The sequence below is a fragment of the Cyanistes caeruleus genome, chromosome 28 (assembly GCF_971803275.1).
Source record: "Cyanistes caeruleus chromosome 28, bCyaCae1.hap1.1, whole genome shotgun sequence".
Lineage (NCBI taxonomy): Eukaryota > Metazoa > Chordata > Aves > Passeriformes > Paridae > Cyanistes > Cyanistes caeruleus.
The window spans coordinates 1804866-1819984 of NC_141728.1; the positions used below are offsets into that span (position 1 = coordinate 1804866).

Below are 15119 nucleotides of genomic sequence, written 5' to 3' on the forward strand. Positions count from 1 at the left end.
CAGCTTGGGCTCCCCTGGCAGCTGCCTGAGGGGGCCCTGGGTGCCCTGGGCCACAGCAGCAATAAAGAGATTGAACTGAGCTGGCCCCAGCCCTGAGCCCTGGGGACACCCCTGGATGTGGCTCCATTCCTCAGCTGCTCTGGGGGCCAGGCCTTGGATGAGAGCCCAGCCCTGAGATGGGGGGCTTTAGGGACAAAGTCTGATGGATTGTCAGCCATCAAGGGACTTGATTTTCAGATCCGTTCAAAGTGATTTAGGAGGTGCTCAGGATCAATATCAACTGGAGATTGCTGATATCAATCTATAAACAGAAAACTAAATAGGATAAAAAAAACCTCAGCCGTATTAATAATACAGTATATTCTGTTTGAATACACTTCTGAAATCTGTATAATTAACCATAGAAGAACTGAAGACTTAACATTAAATTATTCCCAGGGAATTGTCTTGTTAGAGCAATTTGAAATCTTAATTAGTTTTTGGGACTGAATTCCTGGGCTGAAGAGCTGAAGACTGAACAAGCCTCTGGAGAAGTAAAACTCATCAGGGAACCTCCCTCCAAGTTGCTGAGGATCCATCCTCAGCAGAGCAGGAATGAACAGATCCCAGGCTTTCCAGGCTGCTGAAGAGCTGTGAGCTCACGTGCAGTCCCAGGGGCTCCTTGGTGACATCCCAGGGCTCCTTCATCTTCCTGAGGGTCGTGAGGTGACAGTCCCAGGGCTCCAGGGTGACAACAGAGGTGTCTCCACGCTGCCAAGGAGCCAATTTGTCACAGGCAGTGACAGGAGTCCAGTGGTGACATCCCTGTGCTGCTAAAGAACAGTGAGGTCACCGACACTGCCAGGGGCTCCAGGGTGACATCCCAGCAGTGCCCAGGCTGCCAAAGAGCCGGGATGTCACCGACACTGCCAGGGGCTCCAGGGTGACATCCCAGCAGTGCCCAGGCTGCCAAAGAGCCGGGATGTCACCGACACTGCCAGGGGCTCCTGTCATGGGCACAGTGGGAGCTTCAGGCAAAGGTTATTAGAGAAGCTCCTGTTGGGTCATCAGGTGCAGAAAGGACCCCCAACACCCCAATTACAGCCCAAGATCCCCCAAGCCAGGACCCCCAGGATTTCTCAACTCCTTCTGTGAGAGGAGCCTGGGAGTGGCTGGATCAAGTCCCAGCCCCAGGATTTGCAAAGGATTTTTGTGTAAAGGATTATACAGGTGGAATTGAACTTTTGTACAACTTTGTCTCTCAAAATGAACAGCAAAGCAGAAGTATTTATATACATATAGATAAGATTGATTAGGGTTATGACTTGACAACAGGGTCTTAATCAGAATTATTTACTCCACTGTATAGTGGCTATAACATCTGTTTTAACATAGTGCCCAAGGAAAGATAAAACACTGAGATGAAAGAGGCCCTCAGGCTCCTGAGCTGGACAGAGCTGACCCAGGGGTTTGGACAGTTCAGAGCCTTCATCCCTGAAGACCCCACAGTGACCACCAGAGTGAACTGTGCATGCCCAGAGGGGCCTGGATCTCATTACCATATGGAATGGGAATGGGAGGAGACAAGAAATGAATATTCATGAAGCACATTGTGCAATCCTATGCATATGTAATACCTTGGGGGATAAATAGAGAATGTACACCTTGTGACATTTGCACACGTCTTTGGAGGATCAATCCCCCGTGTGCCCGGCACCTGTCAATAATAAATAATCAAACCCACTTTCAAACTCCTGCAGTTTTAGAGCCTTTCCATGTGTCAGTTTTGGGGAGCCAGGCAGGAGTCCTCTCTATCCCCCTGTGGGAGCACACGGGGGATGGACTCCCCAAGGCGCGCCCCGGGATCTTCTCGGGGTACTCCTCAACTGGTGCGCTCAGCGCAGGGATAGACGAGGAACCTGCTGCCCGTGGATCAAAGGGTTTGTATTATAATCCAGCCTCGGGGGGTCTGGACTAAAGGGCTGCTGCTGCTGAGCCGCAGGGAGACGTCCCTGCGCGTAGCCTCGTCCCTGCTGGGGTAAGGTGGGCTTGCAAGTGACCATGGGTCAGTGAGCGGTGCAGGGACCGCTTGGGCTGATTGCGTGGCCGGCAGGAGGGGACCGGCTGGGGCCGGCAAAGGGGGGTTCATTGACCAAAGGGATTGGCCACTGGCAATTCTGGGGGTGGCTGGAACCAACCCCTGTGTTAATGCTGCTGTTTGGTGAAGTGTGTTATGTCCAGACTTTTGGTTGTGAGTGACTGAGACAGTGGCTGAGACCTGGTTAAAACAATTGGAAGTGTAGTGCATGATGTTAAGAGTATAGTTTTGGGTTTTTCTCTCTTTCACTGTAGGATTTTCAGCAGTCATTTGTGTATTTTTGCAGAGCTTTTAGTGATTTGTGTGTATTTCTGTAGCAATACTGCTCTCTTGTGTCAAAAGTTATAATCCCAGCACACTGGTAACTTTCCTTCGCTTTCTGTGTTGGATACGCTGGGTGTTCAATCTTATTAGTCATAACAAGTGATGGAAGGGCTGAAAGAACGCTACAAGCCTGGCAAGGCAAATTAAAGGACTACCTCTGCCTCAGGGGTTTGGTCTGGACCCTTGGGAGTTTGTAAACCCAGGGCACCACTGGACAGACAGAGGGAACGAGCGGGTGTTATTAGAGGGAGTTTATCAAACTTCTGCCGGAAAGATCACAGCTTTGGATTGGGAACAGCCCTCTCCTAAAGATCTGAAAATGCCAGAAGGGACAGAAGGGATGCCAGGAATAGTGTGTATTTGTGCTATTGGGGTGTTTCACTCACAACAGGGACAACATTTTGCGTGGGTATTATTCCAGTGTAAGGTTTGTGCACCACGCTGGCACTGCTCTTCTGCCCAACAGCCGAGGGGGTGCCCGCAGTATGAGCGAGGAGAGGTTGGTCGTGAGCCTGAGATCTTAAAGCTTGTGTGTGGAAGGACCCATTTTGTGCCTCAGACTTGGGTTGTGAACAAAGAAGAGGGGGGAAAAGACTGTGAGAAATTGTGAGGAAATATTTAGGTGGAAATGGGATAAGACAAGAAGGAGAAGATAAAAGGGACAGAACAGAGCAAAGAGGTACCGAGAGCCAGCCCACTGGGATGTGTCTTAGCACATTGGAAAGAAATCACAAGCACTGGGGACACTGAGTGTCGAAGAATGCCTTGCTTCTCGTGGCCATTGCTCCCTGGAAGGCCTGCACAACCCTGACTTTGAGTTAGCGTGAGTCCTTGGCACAACATTGTGCTAAAGATAAAAGGAAAACTAAGTGCTAATGTGGCATTGAATACAATGTGAATTCAGGATGTGAAATCTGCAAAATGGATCTTGTGAAGCCCACTAAATGTATCTTATATAGCCTGATTAATGTATCTTATGAGTTCTGCTAGAAGTACCTTATGGAGCTCGGGTGTCATGAGCTGGACCAATACTAATGTGGAAACTGATGCGTGAATAATGGCAATTATCCCATCATAATAGAACAAGTGTGGCGTGTTACCTTACTGAACACTATAAAACTGTAGCTGAAACTGCAATAAAGTGAAACAAGTAGCTACCTCATACTGAGTTGTCTCTTGATTCCTGAACCCGTCTCCTGAAATTGAGAACAAAAAGAGTTCAATAAAATATTGCTCTCACTTGTGGCTGTTGGATCGCCTGGATGACGGTACAAGGTGGCCCCCAGTAGCACAGCACAGTACAACACCCTGCTGCAGTTTGTTGGGGAGGATGAAACAGGGAAACCTTATGAATATGATTGTTTATCAAAAGATTCTGAAAATATGAAGCCTAGAATGGAAATAGAAATGAAAGTTCGCTTTGAGTCATAAGATGCCGAGTACTAGTTAGTGTATAACCACAGAACAATAGCTTAGCCAGCTAAAGGATAATCCCAGTTGATGAAACAATGTCCTTCTGCAGACAGAGAATCCAGAAGTCAAGCAGCAAGAGAGGAATTTGAAATGCTTTTACAGTTTGAAATGTAACACTGTATGGTAATGTAGTAATTCATAAAGACTATATGAAAATTCTTTAGTGGGCGTATCTTGCAGTGGTTGGTTACTGGGAATTAGAACATTCACTATGGAAATGGATATAATGTATTGTAACAAGAACTTCACTCTTTTGTTCCCCCCTCTCTCTCTTTAAGCTCTCCTCTCTTGTCCTCCCCACTCTCTTACCCCTGGCTCTTGCTCTCCCCTCTCCAGTCTCTCTCCCTCCCTGACCACGTCTACGCCGAGGCTGGCAGCAGAAACGGGTCTCTTCCTCCCTCTACCCAAATAATAAATTGCTTATACCTGAACAGCTTGACCCTGGAGAATTCTCTCACTGCGAGCGTTTTGTACATCTATAGCAGCTCATGCTTTTCCTTAGACACCAGGGGAAGTGGGATGAGCTTTGGGGTTATGATATGTTTTTCTCCCTCTGGAATAATCCTGAATGGCAGAGGGACTGAGGAATCAAAGCTCCCTCTGATCCTTTGGTGTTGGCCCTTGAGAAAGAAAATCAGGCCAACAAAGGGAAGCTCAAACGGTGCTGTTGGAGCTGCAGCCTCGGCCAGAGGTGCATCAGGCTGAGTAAGGCCTATCCAGCAGCAGCCCAGCAAGAACAGAACTGTACTCATTTAATCAGCCCTCCCTTTAGGAGGCAGCAGGAGGAAGAGGTGCACTTGGAAGCTCCATTTGCCCCTCTGCCCCCTCCACACCTGCAAGCTCCATTTCCCCTCCACCTCCTCCCGACAGCTTTAAGGGGGCATCAGCCCCAACACCCCCAGGTAGCCCGATTGCATCCCGGAGCAGAAAGCAGGGACTACAGGCACCCTTGTGGGAAGCAATAGGACCAGAAGGGACAATGGTAGTTAAGGAACCCTTTTCTCCTCCTGACACAGAGGTGTGAGAAAAGGTCACAAAGAATTTTCAAAGTGACCCAGTAAACACTGCCAAATGTTTACAATATATAGTCAAACAACATAACCCAGATTGAAGTGACACACAATTGTTATTAGATGCATTAACCAAAACTGAGAAACAAATGGTTCTAAAACCAGCAGGGGACCTGGCAAAGGACCATTATAAAACATTACAAATGGATGGAAAAGAATACTTTCCTCTCCAGGACCCACAATGGGATCCAAATCAGTCGAGTGAAAGGAGAAAGTCAGAAAGCTGCCAGGAGTGGAGAGTGAAGGGAGTGGAGAGGGCTGGACCTAAAACCATGAACTGGGCAGCCTTATATGCAATCAAACAAGGTCCCTGGGAATCTCCCTGGGAATTCCCAGATCCTTGGAAGGACGCGATGCACAGACACACACCACTGGAGCCGGGCTCTTAAGTAGGAATACAGCAGCTAGTTCATCTATTTCTGGAACAATCCACGGGGGACATGAGGTGGAAACTCCAAAAGCTTTGGGGGGCAGATGGGTGAAACTTAGAAGCCTTATTGGAAGAGGCATGGAGAGTTCTCAGCAATTGAGAAGAGGGATATAAGATGGAAATGGAGAAGCTAGTAGCAGTGGTACAGGAGGAAGGAAAAGGGAAAGGAAAGCACAGACAAGGACCACCCAAACGAGGCCCATCTCAACTGGGTAGAGACCAATGTGTGTACTGTGGAGAATTTGATCACTGGAAAAATGAGTGTCCAAAGTGGAAGTGAGATGGCCAAAAGAAACAAGGGAAAGGAGGGGTGGTTGCAGTCACACATCCACAAGAAGATTGAAGGGGACCCGGGGAGTCCACCCCAGCAGACCCTCTGGTTATAAAAATGAAACTGAGGGAAAAAAGAAAAAGAAGTAGAATTTTTGGTTGACACTGGAGCAACTTAATTGGTGTTAAATAAGGCCTTGATAGCTCTGAGTTATGAGAATTATGTTATGGTCAAATGGTGTGGTAGTTTAGCATTTAGGGAAAGAAGTGGGAAACACCCACAGCAGTGATTCCTCTGAGAGAGGCTGTGGGGAGTTCCTTCTGTGCTTGAGATCAAGCCAAGAGCTGGCCAGTTCTGACAACTGACAGCATTCTGCACCACTGAAAAGGAACTTCACCTTTGTGAATGCCACCTTTTTAACACCCAAGGCCAGGAACTGGTCTCTTTCTTTGCAGCCTTGAAAGGCAGCAGAGCTGTGGTGTGGCTGGCCCCGCTCCCCCGTGGCCTGTGCGGCCTGGGGGGGGCTGGGCCGGAGCCCAGCTGCTCCCGGGGGGAGATGGAGACTGCGGGATCCCCCCCAGGCCAGGCCAGGCTCTGCTGCGCTGCTGGCTTTCCCGGGAAGCCCTCCGGGTCCCGTTCCAGCGGGGTGGCCAAAGCCCTTCCCAGGGGAGCCCCCGGCCCCCAGGCTGGGCCAGGCCACGGCTGATGACACTCGCCAACACCCCCCTGCCCCCCGGCCCGCACAGACAGCTCCTGAGAGCTGGCACCAGCCACACCTGAAATCCCACACCACCACTGCCTGCCATGGCTTGGGACACATTTAACCCTTGCACTGCACACAGGAGACCTGCAGACTTTAATCCTCTCTCCAGGAAAAGAAAAGAACCAAGTGACACGGAAAAAGACAACGTGAAACATCAATGTCAGTAAAAGAAGGAATCAAGCCTCAGATGGAAGGAGAATGAGGAGATGCTCTAATAAGCTGAAATAGTCTTTTGGTAGGATCATGGAGATGAATAATAATGTTCTGAAAAATAACTCCTTTAATTCATGAAAGAGTATTGGGGAATTGAAGTATTCAAGCTGTAGATCTGGGCAAAGGTATCCATTGATGAAGCCAAGCAGATGGTGGAGTAGCTGTGATCCCATGAGAGCTTGAACAGAGAGAGAGGGAGATGAGAGCTGATGAAGACCCTTTTCCCTCAGGGAGAGAAGAAGAAAACCTCTATTCTCAGAGATGAAGAGGACTTCTGTCTTTGAATAACTCATCCTTTAAATATACCCATTAGCTCATGGCCCATGAACACACCTCTGAGTGGTGTGAAAATGGGAGGAGAGGGCAGAGTTTTGCCCAGGTGACTGCCATTTGTAGAAATGAAAGGCCACGAGAAAACTGTTTCTTGTGGAGAACTCTCCATGGCATGACAAGAAAAACTCCTCACTGCACAGGCTGATGAAAAGACTATTGTATAGCTGGCACTGCTTTAACATCCCAGGTTTTGTCTCTGCCCTGTCACTTGGGAAAGGAAAAGTTGGGTGTGGGAGGAGGAAAGGTTTCTAAAGCTTTTATGCTTGTTTCTTATTCTTGTAGACCTGATCATCAAGTTTATTTATTCCTATTCAGTTTTAAGCCTGTTTTGCCCTTCTCCTCATACATATCTCACAGTAAGACAGAAGGAAGTACTCTGGTGATTTTAGCTAGAGCTAAAACCAATCACACTCAGCCACTCCTCACAGGACTTGTGCTCCAGACCCCTCACCAGGGGCCATTGGCCTTCTTGGCCACCTGGGCACACTGCTGCCTCATGTCCAGTCTGCTGTCCATCAGTGCCCCAGCTCCCTTTCTGCCTGGCCACTGTCCAGCCACTCTGGCCCCAGCCTGGAGCACTGCAGGCCTTGTTGTGGCCAAAGTGCAGGAGCCGGTACTTGGTCTTGTTCAACCTCACCTTGTTGGCTTTGGGCCCTGCATTCAGCCTGTCCAGCTCCCTGTGCAGAGCCCTCCTGCCCTCCAGCACATCCACACTCCCAGCCAGCTTGGTGTCAGAATGGTTCCATGAGGCCCTGCAGTGTCACAATGGTCTCCACGGTTCCATGACACTCCGTGGAGTCACAGTGGATCCTTGGTGCTTTGGGCCCTGCAGTGTTGGGGGGGTGAGTATGGTAACCATGGCATAAATCCACCCCATGATGTCTGAATCAATGATTCCTAGGTGCTTAGTGATGCCCTGAGCAGTGGTAATAGACCTCCCCACAAGAAGAGCACTCATTCCCTCACCCACTGGACCAAAAGCAAAGGAACTCTGTGCATCCTGCAACAGTCCAAGACACCTCTGTCCGCCATGCAGACATCAAGGCCTGCTGAGCTGGAGGTGCTGGCTATGAGCTGGCCAAGCAGACCTCCATCCAGACCATCCAGACCATCAATGCAGACACTGAAATCCACGCTGGCTGGCTCTGACCCCTCAGCCATCCTGGAGGTGCCGTGTGATGGCACTCAAGGTGATCTGTTCCAAAATCTCACCAGGCACCGAGCTCAGGCTGACAGGCCTGAGTTGCCCAGATCCTCCTTCCAGCCCTTCTTGGGGATGGGATTCACCCTGGCTAATCCAGTCCTCTGGGGCTTCCCTGGTCAGCCGGGACTGATAGTAAATGATGGAGACCAGCATGGGGAGCTCATCCACCAGCTCCCTCATGCCCCTAGCATGGATCCCATCCGGTATCACAGACACCTGTGAGCATCTGAGTGGCTCAGCAGGTTCCCAGCTGCTTCCTCCTGGATTACAGGGGGTTTGTTCTGCTCCCTGTGCCATCTACCAACTCAGGAGAACACTTGTCCTGAGGGCAACCTGTCTTATTGTTGAAAAGTGAGGCAAAGAAGGGCTTAAGTATCTCAGCCTGTTCCTCATCTTTGATAACCTCATCCCCCCAGTAAGGAATGGAGGTTGTCCTTACCTCTCCTTTTGCCATTCACGTATTTATAAAAACATATTTATTATCCTTCACAGAAGCAGCAAGATTAAGCTCTAATTGAGCTTTCACCGCTCTACTTTTCTTTCTGCAGCACCTAACGACATCTTTAAATATTTCCTGAGTTGCCTGTCCCTCTGTCCAAAGCTGATGGACCCTCATCTTTTCCTGAGTTCCTGGAAAAAGTTCCATGCCCAGCCAGGCCAGGCATTTTCCTCACTACCTCACTGTTTGACACACAGGGACAGGCTTCTCCTGATCCTTTGAGACATTTATTCTGGAAATGTGTCCATCCTTCCTGGAGTTCTTTGTTTTTAAGGGCTGTTTCCTTTAAAAAAATCAGTACCTGATTCAATTCTCCCCAAATCTGCATCCTGAATTGGCCAAAGTCTGCCCTCCATAATTCCAGTGTAGAAATTTTGTTGCTGCCCCACCTTCTGTCCCAGAATATTGAAAACTCCATTATTCCATGGTCACTGTACCCCAGGCAGCCTCTGACCACCACATCTCCCAGCAGCCCTTCTCTGTCTGTGAACAGCAGGAGACACAGCTTTCCTTGGCACTGGGAGTGTGCCCAAAATTCCCTAAAATCAAAACTCCTCAGCACCAATGCAGCATTGAGAAGCAGCATTCTTTATGTGGCCAGATGCTCGGGGGGACAGCCCCTCTGACTGGTGTGAAAATGGGAGGAGAGGGCAGAGTTTGTGCCTGGGTGATTGCCATTTGTAGAAATGAAAAGCCACGAGAAAATTGTTTCTTGTGGAGGACTCCATATCATGAGAAGAGAAAACTCCTCTCCCTGCACAGACTGATGAAAAGACTATTGTATAGCTGGCACTGCTTGAACATCCCAGGTTTTGTCTCTGCCTTGGGAAAGGAACAGTTGGGTTTGGGGCGAGGAAGGGTTTCTAAAGCTTTTATGCTTGTTTCTTATTCTTATAGACCTGATCATTAAGTTTCTTTATTCCTATTCAGATGTAAGCCTGTTTTGTCCTTCTCCTAATCCATATCTCACAGCAAGAAAGAAGGAAGTATTCTGCTGATATTAGCTGGAGTTAAAACCTACCACACTCAGCCACTCCTGACAGGACTTGTGCTCCAGACCCCTCAGCAGCCTTGTTGCCCTTCTCTGGACACACTCCAGCCCCTCCATGGCCTTCCTCAATTGGGGGCCCAGGACTGGACACAGCACTCGAGGTGTGGCCTCAGCAGTGCCCAGCACAGGGGAAGAATCCCTGCCCTGCTCCTGCTGGCCACCCCATTCCTGATCCAGGCCAGGGGCCATTGGCCTTCTTGGCCACCTGGGCACACTGCTGCCTCATGTCCAGCCTGCTGTCCATCAGTGGCCCAGCTCCCTTTCTGCCTGGCCGCTGTCCAGCCACTCTGTCCCCAGCCTGGAGCACTGCAGGCCTTGTTGTGGCCAAAGTGCAGGAGTTGGCACTTGGTCTTGTTCAACCTCACCTTGTTGGCTTTGGGCCCTGCATCCAGCCTGTCCAGCTCCCTGTGCAGAGCCCTCCTGCCCTCCAGCACATCCACACTCCCAGCCAGCTTGGTGTCAGAATGGTTCCATGAGGCCCTGCAGTGTCACAATGGTCTCCATGGTTCCATGACACTCCCTGGAGTCACAATGGATCCTTGGTGCTTTGGGCCCTGCAGTGTCACAGTGGATCCTTGGTGCTTTGGGCCCTGCAGTGTCACACTGGATCCTTGGTCCTTCTGTTACTGTGGGGTTAAATGTCTCTGAATAATGTTTCTGAAAATCATGCAGAATTTGGCCACAAGAATGTTTGGTATTAGGGATGCTCTAGCAAGCTGAAATGTTTACGGTAACAGGAACTGGTGCTTGGGGTCTCCAAGATACCCACCCAGAGATAAGATTCGTACATGTTCCTACAAGGATGAGCTAACTCTCATGAAGCAATATCGATAAAGTTAATGATGCAATATTAATGAAGCAATATTGATAAAGTTGTTATAGTGATTACTGCTACAGCTGAAATTGTATAAATATGTGCACTTTGGACAGAGACAATGGAGCTAGATTTGGGTTGCTGATACCCCTAGTTCCCACACACTTCAATAAAGCACCTGCATATAATCAATCTGTGATTATGTGTGTTCCTGAACGCTGACATTTTGGTGACCCAGATGGGACCCTGTGAGTGCTGCTGAGCGAGTTCATGACCCGATCACGCTCCAGCCGGCACCGAGGGATTCTCGGGGAGCCCATCCGGCTGTGAGCGTCTCCTCTGCTCACAACGTCCCTCTGAGAGTGGTAAGGTGCTTTTTGGTCTGCTCTGGTGCCTGCCGATAAGACGCAGCGAAATCTCCGCAGGGTTGGGCTGGAGGAATTCCTGGCATTGCCCAGGCGCCGTCTGTCAGACAAGTGCGAAAGCGTTGCAGGTTCGGCATCAGTGGTGTGTGGTGTATTGTAACTGTAACATGGAGAAGCTTAAAGGGATTTGAGGTGGCAATGCCCCTATAGCACGTACTTCTCCTTTGGGGTGCTTATTGGCACATTGGAAACAGGGAAACTTTGGGCAAGATTTACGTAAAGTTGATTGATTATTGTAATACATGGTGGCCAGGATATGACCTGGACAGTGTTGAAAAGTGGCCAAGAAATGGATCTTTGCAGTATAACACCATTTTACAGTTGATGTTGTTCTGTAAGTGAGAGGGAAAGTGGGATGAAGTTCCATATGTAGATTTGTTTTTCTATTTGCGAGACAAGCCAGAATGGCAGGCTGAGTGTGGATTGATGGCAGTTAAAGCATGTGGGAGTGATAAATGTGAGGTTTGTGTAAAAGGACAAAAAGTTGTTTAGAGCACCTGGCATTAAAAGAAAGTTTGCATCAGGGAAAAGAGATGGATGTTGATTTCCAAGTGGTTTCAGCAGAACCAAAAGAACCTGATTCTGTTTTGTCTGCCCCCACTTCACCCAATCCTATTTCACCCAACCCTATCTCGCCTAACCCCACTTCACCCTTCCCTCTTTATCCTCCTCTACCGCCTTCACCTGATCCTTCTTCTCTGGGAGATGATCAAGATCTAACTGTGATACAAGGAAATGTGAAAAATGCTGGGGAGAGGATAGCAGTAGTGGGGGTGATGATAATAAATCAGTGACACCGGTGTCCCATCGGACTCGGTCACAGCTTGCTCCGGTTCTGGGTAGAACGGGAAAAGATTTGGGCAAACAAAGGCAGACTGTGATTGCCCCCTTGAGACAAGGAGTAGGAGTAGAGGAGCTGGTGTTTGTAAAAGTGCCTTTCTCCCCTGCAGACTTGATAATTTGGAAACAGTCAGCTGGAACTTGTAGAGAAAATCCTGATAAAGTAGCACGGGTGGTAAAAATGATTATGAAAACTCAGAATGCAGATTGGGAAGATATACAAGTAATATTGGATAATTTAATGGACTCTGCTGAGAAAGAGATGGTGCTTAGAGCAGCCAAGGAGAAGGTGAGAGAAGATCTCAGAATTGGGGTGGTGACAGGGACTTTAGATGAGAACTTTCTGACCGGGGATCCAGGGTGGGATCCCAATGCCTTTGGGGACATGCGGAGGCTGAAGAGATATCAAGAGTGGCTCCAGACAGGGGTTGGGAATGCTGTACCTAAGGCTAGGAATTGGTCTAAATTGTATGAGGTAAGACAGGAAAAGAAAGAATCCCCTGCTGCATTTTTGGAAAGGCTTAAGGAGGCAGTGAGAAAGGATACAGATCTTCAACTAGAAACAGAACAAGCGAAAGTTCAGCTTGCTCTCACTTTTCTTGGGCAGTAACAGGATGATATTAGGGGAAAACTGCAGAAGTTAGATGGAGAGGACTTAAGGAATTTGAATAAATTTCTTGAAGTGGCTTGGAAAGTATACAATAAAAGAGAAAAAGAAGCTAGTAAAAAGCAGCAGCAAAATCTTTTGGCAGTGATCCAAGGAAGAGAGAATCCAGGTTTCAGAGGACGTGGCAGAGGTGGTCGTGGACTGGGGAGGGGCAGATTTGGCAGAGGACAAGGGAGATTGGTTTTTCCAAGATTAGGGTTAAATCAATGTGCTTATTGTAGACAAGAGGGGCACTGGAAAAATGAATGCCCAAATTGGTTTAACCAGGGCAATCAGTTCAACCAGAATCAAGACACTTTGAAATTAATGGTGCTGGGGGAGTACAGCAGCTGACTAGAATCGGAACAAAAACCAATACAGGAACCTTTAGTAACTATACAATTGGGAGATAAAGAAGTAAAATTTCTGGTGGATACAGGGGCTACATATTCTGTGCTAAATGATCTAAAAGGGCAAATTGAAGACAAAACAGCAACAATAGTTAGAGCCACAGGGAAGGAGGAGAATCGACCATTCCTGCAACCCCTGGATTTCTGTTTTGCAAACAAAGTTTCAACACATGAATTTTCATATATGCCTGAGTGTCCAATTCCACTTCGAAGGACAAGATTTATTAGCAAAACTTGATGCAGTAATAACTTTTGAGAACAGGGAACTTTTAATGAAAATACCTGAATCGAGGACAGGACAAATTTTAATGATAAAAAAAACTAGTCCCTGCTATCCCTCGGGAATAGAGGATGCAGTAATTCCCTCTGTATGGGAAACAGACATACCAGGAAAATCTAAATTGGCACAACCAGGACATGTGGAATTAAAAGAAGGAGCAAAAGCTGTACAAGTTAAAGAATATCCTATAAAGGCAGAAGCACGACAAGGAATAGTAAAGATTATTGAAAAGTTTTTGAAGTACCAAATTTTAAAATACGTGAATCAGAATTTAATACACAAATATTTCCAGTGAAGAAACCAAATGGTGAGTACAGACTAGTACAGGATTTGAGAGCGATAATTGGAATAACTAAAGATATTTACTCAGTGGTAGCTAATCCTTATACGTTGTTAACATCTGTGAAAGAGAAATAGAAATGGTTTATTGTAATTGATTTAAAAGATGCTTTTTTCTGCATACCCCTTGACAAAGAAAGTAGGAAACTGTTTGCCTTTGAGTGGGAAAATCCAGACAATGGATGGAAAACCCAGCTCACCTGGACACGACTCCCACAAGGATACAAGAACAGTCCAACCCTATTTGGAAGCCAGCTGGTTAAAGAGGTGGAGATTTGGACTGAGAATGGGCAATTTCCGAGGGAGCAACACCTGCTGTGACAGTATGTTGGTGGTATACTGATAGCAACAGAGGAAAAGACAACCTGCATAAAGGTAACAATTGAAATTTTAAATCAACTGGGAATGGGAGGATATAAGGTGTCTAAAGAAAAGGTACAAATTGCCCGACAAACTGTGATGTACCTGGGATGTGAAATCTCACAAGGGCAATGAAAGCTGGGTACTGATCATATTCAAGCTATTTGTGCCATTCCAGAATCCCTGAACCTACCTGAGATACAAGTTTTACTTGACATGGTAGAGTGGTGCCGTGGATCATGGACTATGCACTAACTGCAAAACCCCTGAATGAAGCCCACAAGACACAGCCGTTTACCTGGGACAAACGACAGGAGGAGACCTTCCTCAAACTGAAGGAGGCATTGACAACAGCTCCAGCATTAGGATTGCCTGACCTATCCAAAGATTTTCAGCTGTTTGTGCATGAAAGACTACACCTAGCACAGGGAGTGCTGACCCAAGGTTTGGGAAGCTGGAAAAGGCTGGTAAGCTCCTTCTCCAAACAACTTGACCACGTGAGTGCTGGATGGCCTTCGTGCCTGTGGGCAGTTGCAGCCACCGTGATGCTGACACAAGAAACTAGGAAACTCAAGATGGGTAGACACATAGATGTCTGTGTGCCACACATGGTGAGCTCTGTTTTCGAACAAAAGGGGAGCCATTGGCTATCTCCAAGCAGGAGGATGAAATTCCAGGTAATCCTGACTGAGCAGGATGATGTCACACTAAAGACAACTAACCTCTTGAATCCAGCTTTGTTCCTAGGTACCACAACTGAAGAAGGCCCATTAGAGCATGACTGTGTAGAAGTAATAGAGTACAGCTATTCTGCAAGAGAAGACCTGAAAGACATCCCACTGGAGCAAGCAGAGTGAGAGCTATTCACAGATGGAAGCAGCTTGGTGGAGAACAGGACCAGATACGCTGGATATGCGTTAATAACAGTCAGTACAATAGTGGAGGCAAAAGCATTATCACCAAATACATCTGCCCAGAGGGCAGAACTGGTTGCCTTAACCAGAACACTAGAATTGAGTAAAGGGAAATCAAAAAGCAGACTGGACAGCCCGACAGATTGCTCGAGAAGTGCAAACAACAATGGCATTGATACCTTTAAAGATTAATGTATCTCAATTTAATTTGCCTCCAAAACCAAAATATTCAATAGAAGATGAGAAATTGGGACATTTGCTAAATGCACAAAAGGATTTAAAAGAGTGGTATGTAACTGCATGAAGACAAATAGTGTTAACCTCCTTGAAAATGAGAGAAGTTCTACAAATTAAACAGAACAAATGTCCCTGGGGTGCACAGG

General features: G+C 47.6%; 2 long non-coding RNA genes across 2 annotated transcripts in view; both read right to left on the reverse strand.

The window, feature by feature from the left end:
- Positions 1-15119, reverse strand: part of LOC147649008 (uncharacterized) — a 769650-nt gene that overhangs the window by 550970 nt on the left and 203561 nt on the right. The window lies entirely within an intron of this gene.
- On the reverse strand, positions 337-10182 carry LOC147649020 (uncharacterized). The gene is made up of 3 exons (XR_015279696.1): positions 10074-10182; positions 907-3597; positions 337-837 (listed from the first exon to the last, which is right to left on the reverse strand). It is a non-coding gene; the product is annotated as an uncharacterized LOC147649020 (long non-coding RNA).